We start from the raw sequence: 19,360 nt of genomic DNA on the forward strand, positions 1-19,360 counted from the left end.
AGTGTGACAGAGTCAGAGTGACAGGGTCAGTGTCAAAGGTCATTGTGACGGGGTCAGAGTGACGGGGTCATTGTGACGGGGTCAGTGTCAAAGGTCAGTGTGACGGGGTCAGTTTGATGGGTCAGAGGGACGGGGTCAGTGTGAGGGGGTCAGTGTGACGGTCAGAGTAACCGGGTCAATGTGACAGGTCAGTGTGATGGGGTCAGAGTGAAGGGGGTCAGTGTGACGGGGTTGGTGTGATGGGTCAGTCTGACGGGGTCAGTGTGATGTGGTCAGTGTCAAAGGTCAGTGTGACGGTGTCAGTGTCAAAGGTCAGTGTGACAGGGTCAGAATGACGGGGTCAGTGTGATGGGTCAGTGTGACGGGGTCAGTGTCAAAGGTCAGTGTGACAGGTCAGTGTGACAGGTTCAGTGTCAAAGGTCAGAGTGACAGGTCAGTGTGACGGGGTCAGCGTGAATGGGGTCAGTGTGATGGGTCCGTGTGATGGGGTCAGTGTGACGGGGTCAGCGTGACGGGGTCAGTGTGATGGGGATCAGTGTGACGGGGTCAGTGTAATGGGTCAATGTGACGGGGTCAGTGTGATGGGATCAGAGTGACGGGTCAGTGTGACGGGGCCAGTGTCAAAGGTCAGTGTGACTGGGTCAGTGTGACAAGGATCAGTGTGATGGGGTCAGTGTGATGGGGTCAGTTTGATGGGGCAGTATGACCGGGTCAGTGTTGAGTGGTCAGTGACAAAGTCAGTGTGACAGGGTCAGTGTGACGGGTCAGTATGACGTAGTCAATGTGACAGGGATCAATGTGATGGGTCAGTGTGATGGGGTCAGTGTGATGGGGTCAGTCTGATGGGGCAGTGTGACCGGGTCAGTGTTGAGTGGTCAGTGTCAAAGGTCAGTGTGACAGGGTCAGTGTCATAGATCAGTGTGACGGGGGTCAATGTCACGGGGTCAGTGTCAAAGGTCAGTGTGACGGGCTCAGTGTCAAAGGTCAGTGTGATGGATCAGTGTGACAGGGTCAGTGTGACAGGGTCAGTGTGACGGGGTCAGTGTAATGGGTCAGTGTGACAGAACTTTGTGATGGGGTCAGAGGGATGGGTGTCAGTGTGACGGGGCCAGTGTGACGGGTCACTGTGAGGGGCTCGGTGTGAGGGGCTCAGTGTGACGGGGGTCAGTGTGACGGGGTCAGTGTGACGGGGTCAGTGTGATGGGTGATCAGTATAACGTGGTCAGTGTGACGGGGCCAGTGTCAAAGATCATTGTGATGGGTCAGTGTGAATGGGTCAGTGTGATGGGGTCAGTGTGACAGGGGTCAGTGGTGACGGTCAGTGTGACGGGGTCAGTGTGACGGGGTCAGTATGGTGGGGTCAGTGTGACCTCGTCACTGTGAAGTGGTCAGTGTTATGCAGTCAGTGTGACGGGGTCAGTGTGACTGGGCCAGACTGAACGTCAGTGTAAAGTGGTCAGTGTGATGGGGTCAGTATGATGGGGTCAGTATGACTGGGTCAGTGCAAAGTGGTCAGTGTCAAAGGTCAGTGTGATGGGGTCAGTGTGATGGGGTCAGTATGATGGGGTCAGTGTGAACGGGTCAGTGCGAAGTGGTCAGTATGATGGGGTCAGTGTGACGGGTCAGTATGATGGGGTCAGTGTGAATGGGACAGTGTGAAGTGGTCGGTGTCAAAGGTCAGTGTGATGGGGTCAGTGTGTCGGGGTCTGTGTGATTGGGGTCAGTGTGACCGGGTCAGTGTGAAGTGGTCAGTGTCAAAGGTCAATGTGATGGGGTCATTGTGACGGGGTCAGTGTCAAAGGTCAGTGTGATGGGTCAGTGTGATGGGCTCAAGTGTCAAAGGTCAGTGTGATGGGTCAGTGCGACGGGGTCAGTGTGACAGGGGTCAGTGTGACGAGGTCAGTGTCAAAGGTCAGAATGACGGGTCAGTGTGACCGGGTCAGTGTCAAAGGTCAGAGTGACAGGTTAGTCTGGCGGGGTCAGTGTCAAAGGTCAGCGTGACGGGGTCAGTATCAAAGGTCAGTGTGACGCCGTCAGTGTGAATGCGGTCAGTGTGACGGGGTCAGTGTGAAGTGGTCAGAGTGACGGGGGTCAGTGTGAGAGGTCAGAGTGACAGGTCAGTGTGACGGGGTCAGTGTGACAGGGTCAGTGTGATGGAGTCAGTGTTGATGGGTCAGTGTGATGGGTCAGCATGACAGGTCAGTGCGATGGGGATCAGTTTGAAGGTTCAGAGTGACAGGGTCAGTGTGACGGGGTCAGTGTGCCAGGTCAGTGTGATGTGTCAGTGTGACAGGGGTCAGAGTGATGGGGGTCAGTGTGACGGGTCAGTGTGATGGGGTCAGTGTGACGGGGTCAGTGTGACGGGGTCAGTGTGACAAGGTCAATGTGACGGGGGGTCAGAGTGACAGGGTCAGTGTGACGGGTGATCATTATGACGGGGTCAGTGTGACGGGGTCAGTGTCAAAGGTCAGTGTGATGGGTCAGAATGACGGGGATCAGTATGACGTGGTCAGTGTGACGGGGTCAGTGTCAAAGGTCATTGTGACGGGTCAGTGTGACTGGGTCAGTGTGACGGGTCAGTGTGACAGGGGTCAGTGGTGACGGTCAGTGTGACGGGGTCAGTATGATGGGGTCAGTGTGACCTCGTCACTGTGAAGTGGTCAGTGTCAAAGATCAGTGTTATGCGGTCAGTGTGACTGGGCCAGACTGAACGGGTCAGTGTGAAGGGTCAGTGTGACAGGGTCAGTGTGATTGGGGGGGGGTCAGTGTGACGGGTCAGTATGATGGGGTCAGTGTGAATGGGTCAGTGTGAAGTGGTCAGTGTCAAAGGTCGGTGTGATGGGGTCAGTGTGACTGGGCTCAGTGTGACCGGGTCAGTGTGACGGGTCAGTGTCAAAGGTCAGTGTGACGGGGGTCAGTGTGACAGGGTCAGTAGCAAAGGTCAGTGTGACGGGGTCAGTGTGACGGTCTCAAGTGTCAAAGGTCAGTGTGACGGGGACAGTGCGACGGGGTCAGTGTGACGGATCAGTGTGATGGGGATCAGTGTGACGGGGTCAGTGTCAAAGGTCAGAGTGACGGGTCAGTGTGAAGTGGTCAGTGTCAAAGGTCAGTATGACGGGGTCAGTGTGATGGGTCAGTGTGACCGGGTCAGTGTGAAGTGGTCAGTGTTAAAGGTCAGTGTGACGGCTCAGTGTCAAAGTTCAGTGTGACGGGGGTCAGTGTCAAAGGTCAGTGTGATGGGGTCAGTGTGAAGTGATTAAGTGTGACGGAGCAGTATGACAGGATCAGTGTCAAAGGTCTGTGAAACGGGGTCAGTGTGACGGGTCAGTGTGACGGGGTCAGTGTGATGGGGTCAGTGTGATGGGGTCAGTGTCAAAGGTCAGTGTGAAGGGGGTCAGCGTGACGTGTGGATCAGTGTGACGGGGTCAGTGTGACAAGGTCAGTGTGACGGGAGTTCAGAGTGACGAGGTCAGTGTGACGGGTGATCATTATGACGGGGTCAGTGTGACGGTGTCAGTGTCAAAGGTCATTGTGACGGGTCAGTGTGACTGGGTCAGTGTGATGGTCAGTGTGACCGGGTCAGTGTGACGGGGTCAGTGTGACCTCTTCACTGTGAAGTGGTCAGTGTCAAAGGTCAGTGTTATGCGGTCAGTGTGACTGGGCCATACTGAACGGGTCAGTGTGACAGGGTCAGTGTGATGGGGAGGTGGTCAGTATGATGGGTCAGTGTGAATGGGTCAGTGTGAAGTGGTCAGTGTCAAAGGTCGGTGTGATGGGGTCAGTGTGACTGGGGTCAGTGTGACCGGGTCAGTGTGGCGGGTCGGTGTCAAAGGTCAGTGTGACGGGGTCAGTGTGATAGGGTCAGTGTCAAAGGTCAGTGTGACGGGGTCAGTGTGATGGGGATCAGTGTGACGGGGTCAGTGTCAAAGGTCAGAGTGACAGGTCAGTGTGAAGTGGTCAGTGCCAAAGGTCAGTGTGACCGGGTCAGTGTGAAGTGGTCAGTATGATGAGGTCAGTGTGACAGATCAGTATGACGGCGTCAGTGTGACTGTGGTCAGTGTGACTGGGTCAGTGTGAAGTGGTCAGTGTCAAAGGTCATTCTGATGGGGTCAGTGTGAATGGGGTCAGTGTGACGGGTCAGTGTGATGGGGGTCGGGTCAGTGTGATGGGTCAGTGTGACAGGGTGTCAGTGTGACGGGTCAGTGTGCCCGGGTCAGTATGACGGGGTCAGTGTGATGGCGTCAGTGTGATGGGGTCAGTGTGAAGGGTCAGTGTGACGGGTCAGCGTGACGTGCGGGTCAGTGTGACGGGGGGGGTCAGAGTGACGGGATCAGTGTGACGGGTGATCATTATGATGGGGTCAGTATGACGGGGTCAGTGTCAAAGCTCAGTGTGACAGGGTCAGTGTGATGAGGTCAGTGTCAAAGGTCAGTGTGATGGGGTCAGTGTCAAAGGTCAGTGTGACGGGGTCAGTGTGAAGTGTCACTGTGAGGGGGTCAGTGTGACAGGGTCAGTGTGACAGCGGGTCAGTGTGACGGGGTCAGTGCGACGGGTCAGTTTGATGGGTCAGTGTGAGGGGGGTCAGTGTGATGGATTCAGTGTGATGGGTCAGTGTGACGGGTCAGTGTGACAGCGGGTCAGTGTGACGGGGTCAGTGCGACGGGTCAGTTTGATGGGTCAGTGTGAGGGGGGTCAGTGTGATGGATTCAGTGTGATAGGTCAGTGTGACGGGTCAGTGTGACAGGGTCGGTGTGACGGGGTGTCAGTGTGACGGGGGGTCAGTGTGACGGGTCAGTATGATGGGGTCAGTGTGAACGGGTCAGTGTGATAGGTCAGTGTGACGGGTCAGTGTGACAGGGTCGGTGTGATGGGGTGTCAGTGTAACGGGGGGTCAGTGTGACGGGTCAGTATGATGGGGTCAGTGTGAACGGGTCTGTGTGAAGTGGTCAGTGTGATGGGTCAGTATGATGGGGTCAGTGTGATGGGTCAGTATGATGGGATCAGTATGAACGGGTCAGTGTGAAGTGATCAGTGTCAAAGGTCAGTGCGATGGGGTCAGTGTGACTGGAGTCAGTGTGACCGGGTCAGTGTGAAGTGGTCAGTGTCAAAGGTCAGTGTGAAGTGGTCAGTGTCAAAGGTCAGTGTGATGGGGTCAGTGTGACAGGGTCAGTGTCAAAGGACAGTGTGATGGGTCAGTGTGACAGGCTCAAGTGTCAAAGGTTAGTGTGACGGGGTCAGTGTGATGGGTCAGTGTGACATGGTCAATAGGACAGGGGTCAGTGTTACGGGGTCAGTGTGGTGGGGTCAGTGTGATGGGGTCAGTGTGATGGGGTCAGTGTGACCGCATCAGTGTGAAGTGGTCAGCGTCAAAGGTCAGTGTTATGCGGTCAGTGTGACGGGGTGAGTGTGACTGGGCCAGACTGAATGGGTCAGTGTGAAGTGGTCAGTGTGCTGGGGTCAGTATGATGGGGTCAGTGTGACTGGGTCAGTGCGCAATGGTGAGTGTCAAAGGTCAATGTGACGGGGTCAGTGTTGACGGGTCAGTGTGATGGGTCAGTGTGACAGGTCAGTGTGATGGGGATCAGTTTGAAGGTTCAGAGTGACAGGGTCAGTGTGACGGGATCAGTGTAATAGGGTCAGTGTGAGACGGGGTCAGAGTGACGGGGGTGTGATGGGTCAGTGTGACGAAGTCAGTGTGACGGGTCAGTGTGAGGGGGTCAGTGTGACGGGATCAGTGTGAGGGGGTCAGTGTGATGGGTCAGTGTGACGGGGTCAGTGTGACGGAGTTCAGTGTGACGGGTGATCATAATGACGGGGTCAGTGTGACGGGTGATCATAATGACGGGGTCAGTGTGATAGGGTCAGTGTGACGGGTCAGTGTGAAAGGGTGTCAGTGTGATTGGGGTCAGTGTGACATGATGTCAGTGTGACGAGGGTCAGTGTGACGGGGTCAGTGTGACGGGTCAGCGTGAAAGGGTGTCAGTGTGATTGGGGTCAGTGTGACATGATGTCAGTGTGACGAGGGTCAGTGTGACGGGGTAGGTGTGACGGGTCAGTGTGAAAGGGTGTCAGTGTGATTGGGGTCAGTGTGACATGATGTCAGTGTGAAGGGGTCAGTGTGACGGGTCAGTGTGACTGGCTCAGTGTGACATGGTCAATAGGACAGGGGTCACTGTTACGGGCTCAGTTTGGTGGGGTCAGTGTGATGGGGTCAGTGTGACCGCGTCAGTGTGAAGTGGTCAGTGTCAAAGGTCAGTGTTATGCGGTCAGTGTGACGGGGTGAGTGTGACTGGGCCAGACTGAACGGGTCAGTGTGAAGTGGTCAGTGTGCTGGAGTCAGTACGATGGGCTCAGTGTGACTGGGTTAGTGCGCAATGGTCAGTGTCAAAGTTCAATGTGATGGGGTCAGTGTGATGGGGTCAGTGTGACCGGGTCAGTGGGAGGGGGTCAGTGAGACGGGGTCAGTGTGAGGGGGTCAGTGTGACGGGTCAGTGTGAGGGGGTCAGTGTGAAGTGGTCAGTATGATGAGGTCAGTGTGACAGGTCAGTATGATGGGGTCAGTGTGACTGTAGTCAGTGTGACTGGGTCAGTGTGAAGTGGTCAGTGTCAAAGGTCATTCTGATGGGGTCAGTGTGGCCAGGACAGTGTCAAAGGTCAGTGCGATGGGGGTCAGTGTGATGGGTTCAGTGTCAAAGGTCAGTGTGACGGGTCAGTGTGACAGGGTGTCAGTGTGACGGGTCAGTGCGACAGGGTCAGTGTGACCGGGTCAGTATGACGGGGTCAGTTTGATGGCGTCAGTGTGATGGGGTCAGTGTGAAGAGTTAGTGTGACGGGTCAGCGTGACGTGCGGGTCAGTGTGATGGGTCAGTGTGATGGGGTCAGTGTGACGGGGGGGTCAGAGTGACGGGATCAGTGTGACGAGTGATCATTATGATGGGGTCAGTATGACGGGGTCAGTGTCAAAGCTCAGTGTGACAGGTCAGTGTGACAGGGTCAGTGTGATGAGGTCAGTGTCAAAGGTCAGTGTGACGGGGTCAGTGTGACTGGAGTCAGTGTGACTGGGTCAGTGTGAAGTGGTCAGTGTCAAAGGTCAGTGTGACCGGGTCAATGTGAAGTGGTCAGTGTCAAAGGTCAGTGTGATGGGGTCAGTGTGACAGGGTCAGTGTCAAAGGACAGTGTGATGGGTCAGTGTGACGGACTCAAGTGTCAAAGGTCAGTGTGACGGGGTCAGTGTGACGGGTCAGTGTGACATGGTCAATAGGACAGGGGTCAGTGTTGCGGGGTCAGTGTGATGGGGTCAGTGTGACCGCGTAAGTGTGAAGTGGTCAGTGTCAAAGGTCAGTGTTATGCGGTCAGTGTGACGGGGTGAGTGTGACTGGGCCAGACTGAATGGGTCATGTGAAGTGGTCAGTGTGCTGGGGTCAGTATGATGGGGTCAGTGTGATGGGTCAGTGTGACAGGTCAGTGTGATGGGGATCAGTTTGAAGGTTCAGAGTGACAGGGTCAGTGTGACGGGGTCAGTGTAATAGGGTCAGTGTCAGACGGGGTCAGAGTGACGAAGTCAGTGTGACGGGTCAGTGTGAGGGGGTCAATGTGGCGGGGTCAGTGTGAGGGGGTCAATGTGAGGGGGTCAGTGTGACGAGTCAGTGTGACGGGGTCAGTGTGATGTGCGGGTCAGTGTGACGGGGTCAGTGTGACGGAGGTCAGTGTGACGGGTGATCATAAAGACGGGGTCAGTGTGAAAGGGTGTCAGTGTGATTGGGGTCAGTGTGACATGATGTCAGTGTGACGAGGGTCAGTGTGACGGGGTAGGTGTGACGGGTCAGTGTGAAAAGGTGTCAGTGTGATTGGGGTCAGTGTGACATGATGTCAGTGTGACGGGGTCAGTGTGACGGGTCAGTGTGACTGGCTCAGTGTGACATGGTCAATAGGACAGGGGTCACTGTTACGGGGTCAGTTTGGTGGGGTCAGTGTGATGGGGTCAGTGTGACCGCGTCAGTGTGAAGTGGTCAGTGTCAAAGGTCAGTGTTATGTGGTCAGTGTGACGGGGTGAGTGTGACTGGGCCAGACTGAATGGGTCAGTGTGAAGTGGTCAGTGTGCTGGGGTCAGTACGATGTGCTCAGTGTGACTGGGTCAGTGCGCAATGGTCAGTGTCAAAGTTCAATGTGATGGGGTCAGTGTGAGGGGGTCAGTGTGACGGGTCAGTGTGAGGGGGTCAGTGTGAACGGGTCAGTGTGAGGGGGTCAGTGTGAAGTGGTCAGTGTGATGAGGTCAGTGTGACAGGTCAGTATGATGGGGTCAGTGTGACTGTGGTCAGTGTGACTGGGTCAGTGTGAAGTGGTCAGTGTCAAAGGTCATTCTGATGGGGTCAGTGTGACCAGGACAGTGTCGAAGGTCAGTGTGACGGGGGTCAGTGTGACGGGTTCAGTGTCAAAGGTCAGTGTGACGGCGTCAGCGTGAATGGGGTCAGTGTGACGGGTCAGTGTAATGGGGGTCGGGTCAGTGTGATGGGTCAGTGTGACAGGGTGTCAGTGTGACGGGTCAGTGTGACAGGGTAAGTGTGACCGGGTCAGTATGACGGGGTCAGTGTGATGGCGTCAGTGTGATGGGGTCAGTATGAAGGGTTCATGTGACGGGTCAGCGTGACGTGCGGGTCAGTGTGATGGGTCAGTGTGACGGGGTCAGTGTGATGGGGGGTCAGAGTGACGGGATCAGTGTGACGGGTGATCATTATGATGGGGTCAGTATGACGGGGTCAGTGTCAAAGCTCAGTGTGACAGGTCAGTGTGACAGGGTCAGTGTGATGAGGTCAGTGTCAAAGGTCAGTGTGACGGGGTCAGTGTGACTGGAGTCAGTGTGACTGGGTCAGTGTGAAGTGGTCAGTGTCAAAGGTCAGTGTGACCGGGTCAGTGTGAAGTGGTCAGTGTCAAAGGTCAGTGTGATGGGGTCAGTGTGACAGGGTCAGTGTCAAAGGACAGTGTGATGGGTCAGTGTGACGGGCTCAAGTGTCAAAGGTCAGTGTGACGGGGTCAGTGTGACGGGTCAGTGTGACATGGTCAATAGGACAGGGGTCAGTGTTACAGGGTCAGTGTGCTGGGGTCAGTGTGATGGGGTCAGTGTGACCGCGTCAGTGTGAAGTAGTCAGTGTCAAAGGTCAGTGTTATGCGGTCAGTGTGACGTGGTGAGTGTGACTGGGCCAGACTGAATGGGTCAGTGTGAAGTGGTCAGTGTGCTGGGGTCAGTGTGACTGGGTCAGTGTGCAATGGTGAGTGTCAAAGGTCAATGTGACGGGTCAGTGTTGACGTGTCAGTGTGATGGGTCAGTGTGACAGGTCAGTGTGATGGGGATCAGTTTGAAGGTTCAGAGTGACAGGGTCAGTGTGACGGGGTCAGTGTAATAGGGTCAGTGTCAGACGGGGTCAGTGTGACGTGGGTCAGTGTGATGGGTCAGTGTGACGAAGTCAGTGTGACGGGTCAGTGTGAGGGGGTCAATTTGGCGGGGTCAGTGTGAGGGGGTCAGTGTGACGAGTCAGTGTGACGGGGTCAGTGTGATGTGCGGGTCAGTGTGACGGGGTCAATGTGACGGGGTCAGTGTGACGGAGGTCAGTATGACGGGTGATCATAATGACGGGGTCAGTGTGACGGGTCAGTGTGAAAGGGTGTCAGTGTGATTGGGGTCAGTGTGACATGATGTCAGTGTGACGAGGGTCAGTGTGACGGGGTAGGTGTGACGGGTCAGTATGAAAAGGTGTCAGTGTGATTGGGGTCAGTGTGACATGATGTCAGTGTGACGGGGTCAGTGTGACGGGTCAGTGTGACTGGCTCAGTGTGACATGGTCAATAGGACAGGGGTCACTGTTACGGGGTCAGTTTGGTGGGGGTCAGTGTGACCGCATCAGTGTGAAGTGGTCAGTGTCAAAGGTCAGTGTTATGTGGTCAGTGTGACCGGGTGAGTGTGACTGGGCCAGACTGAATGGGTCAGTGTGAAGTGGTCAGTGTGCTGGGGTCAGTACGATGGGCTCGGTGTGACTAGGTCAGTGCGCAATGGTCAGTGTCAAAGTTCAATGTGATGGGGTCAGTGTGAGGGGGTCAGTGTGACGGGTCAGTGTGAGGGGGTCAGTGTGAACGGGTCAGTGTGAGGGGGTCAGTGTGAAGTGGTCAGTGTGATGAGGTCAGTGTGACAGGTCAGTATGATGGGGTCAGTGTGACTGTGGTCAGTGTGACTGGGTCAGTGTGAAGTGGTCAGTGTCAAAGGTCATTCTGATGGGGTCAGTGTGACCAGGACAGTGTCAAAGGTCAGTGTGACGGGGATCAGTGTGACGGGTTCAGTGTCAAAGGTCAGTGTGACGGCATCAGCGTGAATGGGGTCAGTGTGACGGGTCAGTGTGATGGGGGTCGGGTCAGTGTGATGGGTCAGTGTGACAGGGTATCAGTGTGACGGGTCAGTGTGACAGGGTCAGTGTGACCGGGTCAGTATGACGGGGTCAGTGTCATGGCGTCAGTGTGATGGGGTCAGTGTGAAGGGTTCGTGTGACGGGTCAGCGTGACGTGCGGGTCAGTGTGATGGGTCAGAGTGACGGGATCAGTGTGATGAGTGATCATTATGATGGGGTCAATATGACGGGGTCAGTGTCAAAGCTCAGTGTGACAGGTCACTGTGACAGGGTCAGTGTGATGAGGTCAGTGTCAAAGGTCAGTGTGACGGGGTCAGTGTCAAAGGTCAGTGTGAAGTGTCACTGTGAGGGGGTCAGTGTGATGGGTCAATGTGACGGGTCAGTGTGACAGGGTCGATGTGATGGGGTGTCAGTGTGACGGGGGGTCAGTGTGATGGGTCAGTGTGACAGCGGGTCAGTGTGACGGGTCAGTGTGATGGTTCAGTGTGAGGGGGGTAAGTGTGATGGATTCAGTGTGATGGGTCAATGTGACGGGTCAGTGAGACAGGGTCGGTATGATGGGGTATCAGTGTGACGGGGGGTCAGTGTGATGGCGTCAGTGTGATGGGGTGTCAGTGTGACGGTTCAGTGTGTTAGGGTCAGTGTGACAGGGTTAGTGTGACAGCGGGTCAGTGTGATGGGGTCAGTGTGACGGGTCAGTGTGATGGGTCAGTGTGAGGGGGGTCAGTGTGACGGAGTTCAGTGTGACGGGTGATCATAATGACGGGGTCAGTGTGACGGGTGATCATAATGACGGGGTCAGTGTGACATGATGTCAGTGTGACGAGGGTCAGTGTGACGGGGTCAGTGTGACGGGTCAGCGTGAAAGGGTGTCAGTGTGATTGGGGTCAGTGTGACATGATGTCAGTGTGACGAGGGTCAGTGTGACGGGGTAGGTGTGACGGGTCAGTGTGAAAGGGTGTCAGTGTGATTGGGGTCAGTGTGACATGATGTCAGTGTGAAGGGGTCAGTGTGACGGGTCAGTGTGACTGGCTCAGTGTGACATGGTCAATAGGACAGGGGTCACTGTTACGGGGTCAGTTTGGTGGGGTCAGTGTGATGGGGTCAGTGTGACCGCGTCAGTGTGAAGTGGTCAGTGTCAAAGGTCAGTGTTATGCGGTCAGTGTGACGGGGTGAGTGTGACTGGGCCAGACTGAACGGGTCAGTGTGAAGTGGTCAGTGTGCTGGAGTCAGTACGATGGGCTCAGTGTGACTGGGTTAGTGCGCAATGGTCAGTGTCAAAGTTCAATGTGATGGGGTCAGTGTGATGGGGTCAGTGTGACCGGGTCAGTGGGAGGGGGTCAGTGAGACGGGGTCAGTGTGAGGGGGTCAGTGTGACGGGTCAGTGTGAGGGGGTCAGTGTGAAGTGGTCAGTATGATGAGGTCAGTGTGACAGGTCAGTATGATGGGGTCAGTGTGACTGTGGTCAGTGTGACTGGGTCAGTGTGAAGTGGTCAGTGTCAAAGGTCATTCTGATGGGGTCAGTGTGGCCAGGACAGTGTCAAAGGTCAGTGCGATGGGGGTCAGTGTGATGGGTTCAGTGTCAAAGGTCAGTGTGACCGCGTCAGCGTGAATGGGGTCAGTGTGACGGGTCAGTGTGACAGGGTGTCAGTGTGACGGGTCAGTGCGACAGGGTCAGTGTGACCGGGTCAGTATGACGGGGTCAGTTTGATGGCGTCAGTGTGATGGGGTCAGTGTGAAGAGTTAGTGTGACGGGTCAGCGTGACGTGCGGGTAAGTGTGATGGGTCAGTGTGATGGGGTCAGTGTGACGGGGGGGTCAGAGTGACGGGATCAGTGTGACGAGTGATCATTATGATGGGGTCAGTATGACGGGGTCAGTGTCAAAGCTCAGTGTGACAGGTCAGTGTGACAGGGTCAGTGTGATGAGGTCAGTGTCAAAGGTCAGTGTGACGGGGTCAGTGTGACTGGAGTCAGTGTGACTGGGTCAGTGTGAAGTGGTCAGTGTCAAAGTTCAGTGTGACCGGGTCAATGTGAAGTGGTCAGTGTCAAAGGTCAGTGTGATGGGGTCAGTGTGACAGGGTCAGTGTCAAAGGACAGTGTGATGGGTCAGTGTGACGGACTCAAGTGTCAAAGGTCAGTGTGACGGGGTCAGTGTGACGGGTCAGTGTGACATGGTCAATAGGACAGGGGTCAGTGTTGCGGGGTCAGTGTGGTGGGGTCAGTGTGATGGGGTCAGTGTGACCGCGTAAGTGTGAAGTGGTCAGTGTCAAAGGTCAGTGTTATGCGGTCAGTGTGACGGGGTGAGTGTGACTGGGCCAGACTGAATGGGTCATGTGAAGTGGTCAGTGTGCTGGGGTCAGTATGATGGGGTCAGTGTGATGGGTCAGTGTGACAGGTCAGTGTGATGGGGATCAGTTTGAAGGTTCAGAGTGACAGGGTCAGTGTGACGGGGTCAGTGTAATAGGGTCAGTGTCAGACGGGGTCAGAGTGACTTGGTCAGTGTGACGAAGTCAGTGTGACGGGTCAGTGTGAGGGGGTCAATGTGGCGGGGTCAGTGTGAGGGGGTCAGTGTGACGAGTCAGTGTGACGGGGTCAGTGTGATGTGCGGGTCAGTGTGACGGGGTCAGTGTGACGGAGGTCAGTGTGACGGGTGATCATAAAGACGGGGTCAGTGTGAAAGGGTGTCAGTGTGATTGGGGTCAGTGTGACATGATGTCAGTGTGACGGGGTCAGTGTGACGGGTCAGTGTGACTGGCTCAGTGTGACATGGTCAATAGGACAGGGGTCACTGTTACGGGGTCAGTTTGGTGGGGTCAGTGTGATGGGGTCAGTGTGACCGCGTCAGTGTGAAGTGGTCAGTGTCAAAGGTCAGTGTTATGTGGTCAGTGTGACCGGGTGAGTGTGACTGGGCCAGACTGAATGGGTCAGTGTGAAGTGGTCAGTGTGCTGGGGTCAGTACGATGGGCTCAGTGTGACTGGGTCAGTGCGCAATGGTCAGTGTCAAAGTTCAATGTGATGGGGTCAGTGTGAGGGGGTCAGTGTGACGGGTCAGTGTGAGGGGGTCAGTGTGACGGGTCAGTGTGAGGGGGTCAGTGTGAAGTGGTCAGTGTGATGAGGTCAGTGTGACAGGTCAGTATGATGGGGTCAGTGTGACTGTGGTCAGTGTGACTGGGTCAGTGTGAAGTGGTCAGTGTCAAAGGTCATTCTGATGGGGTCAGTGTGACCAAGGCAGTGTCGAAGGTCAGTGTGACGGGGGTCAATGTGACGGGTTCAATGTCAAAGGTCAGTGTGACGGCGTCAGCGTGAATGGGGTCAGTGTGACGGGTCAGTGTAATGGGGGTCGGGTCAGTGTGATGGGTCAGTGTGACAGGGTGTCAGTGTGACGGGTCAGTGTGACAGGGTAAGTGTGACCGGGTCAGTATGACGGGGTCAGTGTGATGGCGTCAGTGTGATGGGGTCAGTATGAAGGGTTCATGTGACGGGTCAGCGTGACGTGCGGGTCAGTGTGATGGGTCAGTGTGACGGGGTCAGTGTGATGGGGGGGTCAGAGTGACGGGATCAGTGTGACGGGTGATCATTATGATGGGGTCAGTATGACGGGGTCAGTGTCAAAGCTCAGTGTGACAGGTCAGTGTGACAGGGTCAGTGTGATGAGGTCAGTGTCAAAGGTCAGTGTGACGGGGTCAGTGTGACTGGAGTCAGTGTGACTGGGTCAGTGTGAAGTGGTCAGTGTCAAAGGTCAGTGTGACCGGGTCAGTGTGAAGTGGTCAGTGTCAAAGGTCAGTGTGATGGGGTCAGTGTGACAGGGTCAGTGTCAAAGGACAGTGTGATGGGTCAGTGTGACGGGCTCAAGTGTCAAAGGTCAGTGTGACGGGGTCAGTGTGACGGGTCAGTGTGACATGGTCAATAGGACAGGGGTCAGTGTTGCGGGGTCAGTGTGGTGGGGTCAGTGTGATGGGGTCAGTGTGACCGCGTCAGTGTGAAGTGGTCAGTGTCAAAGGTCAGTGTTATGCGGTCAGTGTGACGGGGTGAGTGTGACTGGGCCAGACTGAATGGGTCAGTGTGAACTGGTCAGTGTGCTGGGGTCAGTGTGACTGGGTCAGTGTGCAATGATGAGTGTCAAAGGTCAATGTGACGGGGTCAGTGTTGACGGGTCAGTGTGATGGGTCAGTGTGACAGGTCAGTGTGATGGGGATCAGTTTGAAGGTTCAGAGTGACAGGGTCAGTGTGACGGGGTCAGTGTAATAGGGTCAGTGTCAGACGGGGTCAGAGTGACGTGGGTCAGTGTGATGGGTCAGTGTGACGAAGTCAGTGTGACGGGTCAGTGTGAGGGGGTCAATGTGGCGGGGTCAGTGTGAGGGGGTCAGTGTGACGAGTCAGTGTGACGGGGTCAGTGTGATGGGGTGTCAGTGTGAAGGGGGTCAGTGTGACGGGTCAGTGTGATGGGGTCAGTGTGACGGGGTCAGTGTGAGGGGGTTAGTGTGAAGGGGGTCAGTGTGATGGGTCAGTGTGACGGGGTCAGTGTGACGGGGTCAGTGTGAGGGGGTCAGTGTGAAGTGGTCAGTATGATGGGGTCAGTGTGACAGGTCAGTATGATGGGGTCAGTGTGACTGTGGTCAGTGTGACTGGGTCAGTGTGACGAGTCAGTGTGACGGGGTCAGTGTGACGGGGGTCAGTGTGACGGGTGATCATAATGACGGGGTCAGTGTGACAGGGTCAGTGTGACGGGTCAGTGTGAAAGGGTGTCAGTGTGATTGGGGTCAGTGTGACATGATGTCAGTGTGACGAGGGTCAGTGTGACGGGGTAGAGGTGACAAGTCAGTGTGACAGGTCAGTGTGATGGGGATCAGTTTGAAGGTTCAGAGTGACAGGGGCAGTGTGACGGGGTCAGTGTAATAGGGTCAGTGTGAGACGGGCTCAGAGTGACGGGGGTCAGTGTGACGGGGTCAGTGTGACGGGTCAGTGTGAGGGGGTCAATGTGATGGGGTCAGTGTGACGGGGTCAGTGTGATGTGCGGGTCAGTGTGACGGGGTCAGTGTGACGGGGTCAGTGTGACGGAGGTCAGTGTGACGGGTGATCATAATGACGGGGTCAGTGTGATAGGGTCAGTGTGACGGGTCAGTGTGAAAGGGTGTCAGTGTGATTGGGGTCAGTGTGACATGATGTCAGTGTGACGGGGTCAGTGTGACGGGTCAGTGTGATGGGGTCAGTGTGACCGCGTCAGTGTGAAGTGGTCAGTGTCAAAGGTCAGTGTTATGCGGTCAGTGTGACGGGGTGAGTGTGACTGGGCCAGACTGAATGGGTCAGTGTGAAGTGGTCAGTGTGCTGGGATCAGTACGATGGGCTCAGTGTGACTGGGTCAGTGCGCAATGGTCAGTGTCAAAGTTCAATGTGATGGGGTCAGTGTGATGGGTCAGTATGATGGGGTCAGTGTGACGGGGTCAGTGTGAGGGGGTCAGTGTGAAGTGGTCAGTATGATGAGGTCAGTGTGACAGGTCAGTATGATGGGGTCAGTGTGACTGTGGTCAGTGTGACTGGGTCAGTGTGAAGTGGTCAGTGTCAAAGGTCATTCTGATGGGGTCAGTGTGACCAGGACAGTGTCAAAGGTCAGTGTGACGGGGGTCAGTGTGACGGGTTCAGTGTCAAAGGTCAGTGTGACGGCGTCAGCGTGAATGGGGTCAGTGTGATGGGTCAGTGTGATGGGGGTCGGGTCAGTGTGACAGGGTGTCAGTGTGACGGGTCAGTGTGACAGGGTCAGTGTGACCGGGTCAGTATGACGGGTTCAGTGTGATGGCGTCAGTGTGACGGGGTCAGTGTGACGGGGGGGTCAGTGTGACGGGGTCAGTGTGACGGGGTCAGTGTGACGGAGGTCAGTATGACGGGTGATCATAATGACGGGGTCAGTGTGACGGGTCAGTGTGAAAGGGTGTCAGTGTGATTGGGGTCAGTGTGACATGATGTCAGTGTGACGAGGGTCAGTGTGACGGGGTAGGTGTGACGGGTCAGTATGAAAAGGTGTCAGTGTGATTGGGGTCAGTGTGACATGATGTCAGTGTGACGGGGTCAGTGTGACGGGTCAGTGTGACTGGCTCAGTGTGACATGGTCAATAGGACAGGGGTCACTGTTACGGGGTCAGTTTGGTGGGGTCAGTGTGACCGCATCAGTGTGAAGTGGTCAGTGTCAAAGGTCAGTGTTATGTGGTCAGTGTGACCGGGTGAGTGTGACTGGGCCAGACTGAATGGGTCAGTGTGAAGTGGTCAGTGTGCTGGGGTCAGTACGATGGGCTCGGTGTGACTAGGTCAGTGCGCAATGGTCAGTGTCAAAGTTCAATGTGATGGGGTCAGTGTGAGGGGGTCAGTGTGACGGGTCAGTGTGAGGGGGTCAGTGTGAACGGGTCAGTGTGAGGGGGTCAGTGTGAAGTGGTCAGTGTGATGAGGTCAGTGTGACAGGTCAGTATGATGGGGTCAGTGTGACTGTGGTCAGTGTGACTGGGTCAGTGTGAAGTGGTCAGTGTCAAAGGTCATTCTGATGGGGTCAGTGTGACCAGGACAGTGTCAAAGGTCAGTGTGACGGGGATCAGTGTGACGGGTTCAGTGTCAAAGGTCAGTGTGACGGCATCAGCGTGAATGGGGTCAGTGTGATGGGGGTCGGGTCAGTGTGATGGGTCAGTGTGACAGGGTGTCAGTGTGACGGGTCAGTGTGACAGGGTCAGTGTGACCGGGTCAGTATGACGGGGTCAGTGTCATGGCGTCAGTGTGATGGGGTCAGTGTGAAGGGTTCGTGTGACGGGTCAGCGTGACGTGCGGGTCAGTGTGCTGGGTCAGTGTGACGGGGTCAGAGTGACGGGATCAGTGTGACGAGTGATCATTATGATGGGGTCAATATGACGGGGTCAGTGTCAAAGCTCAGTGTGACAGGTCACTGTGACAGGGTCAGTGTGATGAGGTCAGTGTCAAAGGTCAGTGTGACGGGGTCAGTGTCAAAGGTCAGTGTGAAGTGTCACTGTGAGGGGGTCAGTGTGATGGGTCAATGTGACGGGTCAGTGTGACAGGGTCGGTGTGATGGGGTGTCAGTGTGACGGGGGGTCAGTGTGATGGGTCAGTGTGACAGCGGGTCAGTGTGACGGGTCAGTGTGATGGTTCAGTGTGAGGGGGGTAAGTGTGATGGATTCAGTGTGATGGGTCAATGTGACGGGTCAGTGAGACAGGGTTGGTATGATGGGGTGTCAGTGTGACGGGGGGTCAGTGTGATGGCGTCAGTGTGATGGGGTGTCAGTGTGACGGTTCAGTGTGTTAGGGTCAGTGTGACAGGGTTAGTGTGACAGCGGGTCAGTGTGATGGGGTCAGTGTGACGGGTCAGTGTGATGGGTCAGTGTGAGGGGGGTCAGTGTGATGGATTCAGTGTGACCGGGTCAGTATGACGGGGTCAGTGTCAATCCGTCAGTGTGATGGGGTCAGTGTTAAGGGTCAGTGTGACGGGTCAGCGTGATGGGGTCAGTGTGACGGGGGGGTCAGAGTGACGGGATCAGTGTGATGAGTGATCATTATGATGGGGTCAGTATGACGGGGTCAGTGTCAAAGCTCAGTGTGACAGTTCAGTGTGACAGGGTCATAGTGATGAGGTCAGTGTGACGGGGGGTCAGTGTGACAGGTCAGTGTGACAGGGTCGGTGTGATGAGGTCAGTGTGACGGGGGGTCAGTGTGACAGGTCAGTGTGACAGGGTCGGTGTGAACGGGTCAGTGTGATGGTCAGTGTGACAGGTCAGTGTGACAGGGTCGGTGTGAACGGGTCAGTGTGATGGTCAGTGTGACAGGTTAGTGTGACAGGGTCGGTGTGAACAGGTCAGTGTGACGGGGGGTCAGTGTGACAGGTCAGTGTGACAGGGTCGGTGTGATGAGGTCAGTGTGACGGGGGGTCAGTGTGACAGGTCAGTGTGACAGGGTCGGTGTGAACGGGTCAGTGTGACGGGGGGTCAGTGTGACAGGTCACTGTGACAGGGTCGGTGTGAACGGGTCAGTGTGACGGGGTCAGTGTGACAGGTCAGTGTGATGGGTCAGTGTGACAGGGTCGGTGGGAACAGGTCAGTGTGACGGGGTCAGTGTGACAGGTCAGTGTGATGGGTCAGTATGAGGTAGTCAGTGTGACGGGTTCAGTGTGATGGGTCAGTGTGACGGGTCAGTGTGACAGGGTCGGTGTGATGGGGTGTCAGTGTGACGGGTCAGTGTTCTGCGGTCAGTGTGACGGGTCAGTATGATGGGGTCAGTGTGAACGGGTCAGTGTGAAGTGGTCAGTCTCAAAGGTCAGTTTGATGGGGTCAGAGTGATGGGATCAGTGTGAAGTGGTCAGTGTCAAAGGTCAGTGTGACCGGGTCAGTGTGAAGTGGTCAGTGTCAAAGGTCAGTGTGATGGGGTCAGTGTGACAGGGTCAGTGTCAAAGGACTGTGTGATGGATCAGTGTGACGGGCTCAAGTGTCAAAGGTCAGTGTGACAGGGTCAGTGTGACGGGTGATCATTATGATGGGGTCAGTATGACGGGGTCAGTGTCAAAGCTCAGTGTGACAGGGTCAGTGTGATGAGGTCAGTGTCAAAGGTCAGTGTGACAGGTCAGTGTGACAGGGTCAGTGTGATGAGGTCAGTGTCAAAGGTCAGTGTGACGGGTTCAGTGTCAAAGGTCAGTTTGACGGGGTCAGTGTGAAGTGTCACTGTGAGGGGGTCAGTATGACTGGGTCAGTGTGACAGGGTCAGTGTGACAGTGGGTCAGTGTGATGGGGTCAGTGTGACGGGTCAGTGTGATGGGTCAGTATGAGGGAGTCAGTGTGACGGGTTCAGTGTGATGGGTCAGTGTGACGGGTCAGTGTGACAGGGTCGGTGTGATGGGGTGTCAGTGTGATGGGGGGTCAGTGTGACGGGTCAGTATGATGGGGTCAGTGTGAACGGGTCAGTGTGAAGTGGTCAGTGTGATGGG

General features: G+C 55.6%; 1 protein-coding gene across 1 annotated transcript in view; it reads right to left on the bottom strand.

Annotated features, from left to right (window-relative positions):
- The window catches only part of tbx16 (T-box transcription factor 16), a 265,763-nt gene that overhangs the window by 17,132 nt on the left and 229,271 nt on the right, over positions 1-19,360 (bottom strand). The gene's annotated exons all lie outside the window — the stretch shown is intronic.

Source organism: Pristiophorus japonicus, chromosome 8 (assembly GCF_044704955.1).
Source record: "Pristiophorus japonicus isolate sPriJap1 chromosome 8, sPriJap1.hap1, whole genome shotgun sequence".
NCBI lineage: Eukaryota > Metazoa > Chordata > Chondrichthyes > Pristiophoridae > Pristiophorus > Pristiophorus japonicus.